This window comes from Homarus americanus, unplaced genomic scaffold (genome assembly GCF_018991925.1).
Source record: "Homarus americanus isolate GMGI-L3 unplaced genomic scaffold, GMGI_Hamer_2.0 scaffold59390, whole genome shotgun sequence".
Lineage (NCBI taxonomy): Eukaryota > Metazoa > Arthropoda > Malacostraca > Decapoda > Nephropidae > Homarus > Homarus americanus.
In genome coordinates, this window is record NW_024713372.1 from 1 (window position 1) to 2500 (window position 2500).

Here is a 2500-nt window from a genome sequence, read left to right on the forward strand (position 1 = left end):
AAGTCTTTGGGTTCCGGGGGAAGTATGGGTGCAAAGCTGAAACTTAAAGGAATGGACGGAAGGGCACCACCAGGAGTGGAGCCTGCGGCTTAATTTGACTCAACACGGGAAACCTCACCAGGCCCAGACACCGGAAGGATTGACAGATTGAGAGCTCTTTCTCGATTCGGTGGGTGGTGGTGCATGGCCGTTCTTAGTTGGTGGAGCGATTTGTCTGGTTAATTCCGATAACGAACGAGACTCTGGCCTACTAAGTAGTCGACGGATCTCCAGAAAATGGTGTCAGTTCGCAACTTCTTCTTAGAGGGATAAGCGGCAATTCTAGCCGCACGAGATTGAGCAATAACAGGTCTGTGATGCCCTTAGATGTTCTGGGCCGCACGCGCGCTACACTGAAGGGATCAACGAGTTTTCCCCCTCCGAGAGGAGCGGGTAAACCGTTCAAAGCCTTTCTTGATAGGGATTGGGGCTTGCAATTGTTTCCCATGAACGAGGAATTCCCAGTAAGTGCAAGTCATCAGCTTGCGCTGACTACGTCCCTGCCATTTGTACACACCGCCCGTCGCTACTACCAATTGAATGATTTAGTGAGGCCTTCGGACTGGCGCTCTTGGATTGTCGGCCCCATTGCCCGCGAGGGTTTTCTGGGGTCGTCGCCTCGAGCTGACGGAAAGATGTCCAAACTTGATGATTTAGAGGAAGTAAAAGTCGTAACAAGGTTTCCGTAGGTGAATCTGCGGAAGGATCATTAACAGAGAGAAAGAGAACGGGGCGCTCTTAAAACTACTACTCTCCTGATTTGGGCGGTCTCGGGCTCTGCTCTGGCAACTCCAGCAGCGAAAGAGGACAATCCCGGCCCCCGCACCAAAAATAGGTACCACCACGCTGTAGGTGGACCACACTCGGGCGAGAGCGCGAAGACCGGAGGAGGAGGACGGACGGGGCTTTGGGCGGCTGCCCGTCCGTTCCTTACTACCGGCGAATAAGCCTCTTGACCCAAAAAGAGTGAAATTCAAGTGTCAAAAAACAACAACAGTCGTCCGGCCAAGCCCAAACCTGAAAGCTTGGGCTATGTCTGTCAAACCCTTTCATTGAGACTCGACCTGTAGTGGTTAGTCGCAAAAAGACCAAATGGCAAATACACAACTCTTAACGGGGATCGCACCGGCTCGTGGAGTCACGATGAAAGGCCGCAACAAACTTCGTCTTCGGTATGTGAATCGCAAGAATACCGGAATACGCCGACAAGTTGAACGCATATTGCGGCGGCGGCAATATATAGGCTTATACCGCCGCCACTCCTCTCACGAGGTAGGAAATATACATCCATGTCGGTTGCTGCGAGTTCGGTGCCTGCTGACTGTCTCCCCGACACGAGGGTAACCCGAACCGAGCTTCCGCCTTGGGGTTTAATCGCCCGCGCCTTGCGCGAGGCGTGCCCTTAAAAACAAGCAAGCCTATCACTAGCAAGTCCATGGACTTGGCGCACCCACATTCAACCACAACAAAGCGACAGTTGTCGCCCTCGCAAATAACTGGAGGCGGCGCTCTTTTGCCTGCTGTCACAGAGACACGAATGGCCGTCGGCCGCTCATGGCTGATGCTGCACATGTTCTAAGAGGCACTCCATCCCACGAAGAGGAAACGAAACCGGGTCGGATATCTTTTAAGTAAGCCCCGCCGGAATTTCGTCTATCACCTCGAAAAGAGTGCTTGGCATGCATTGCAGTGGAACCTAAATTGATGAGTGCGCCTGGGCCCGCAGTCTACCATGTAGTGGTGCAGGCAGAGAGATGAGAATGCTTGGGTGACGCCGTGCTCTTCCTCACGCGCTCCTCCACCCTCTCCCGCGGTCAGACGCGGTGTGGGCGTTCTCTTTGAGAGTTCGCCACGAGTCCACGTCTATCTCATGACTGGGAGGGAGGCAGGGGGAGTTCTCTCTAAACGCGTTAAAGACGGTGTTGCGCCTCATAACGGCGCTCGCCGGGATAGAGCACTAGTTCTGCAGCCGGAAAGGCCGCTCACGCCAATTAATACTGCGACTCTCGCTCTCTTTCTCCGGATAAACAAGTGCCACTGCTGTGGCATGCGGGAACGGGGAAAGAGGTCAAAGTTTAAACGGCAAAGGTGCGGCCGAGTAAGGGCGGAACACGAGCGTATATGCATTAAAACTGTGTGTGTATATGACTCTGCGAGAGATGTTCTGCTGGAACACTTTTCCTATTGGCTATTTACCACTCAATGAGAAGGAACGGAGTCAGGGGTGGGAGTGCCGGCGCCATGGCCGCTGGTACCCCCGCGACAAGCCCTCAAACCTTCCTGCCTGGTAATGTCGGTGGTGAAGAAAGTCGGTGGCAGAGCGTCTTCCGCTTCGTGGTTGGGGAACTTGTTCCCCCTAAGGATGATGAGACCACGATCGACCTCGTAGTAGGAGAGAGCTACCCGCCAAATTTAAGCATATTAATAAGCGGAGGAAAAGAAACCAACAGGGATTCCCTTA

General features: G+C 53.6%; 1 non-coding gene across 1 annotated transcript in view; it reads left to right on the plus strand.

The window, feature by feature from the left end:
- Positions 1–2417: 2417 nt before the first annotated feature.
- Positions 2418–2500, plus strand: part of LOC121871890 — a 4298-nt gene continuing 4215 nt past the window's right edge. Inside the window, exon 1 of the ribosomal RNA XR_006089978.1 lies at positions 2418–2500. This exon is cut by the window's right edge and continues 4215 nt beyond it. This is a non-coding gene — a ribosomal RNA (large subunit ribosomal RNA).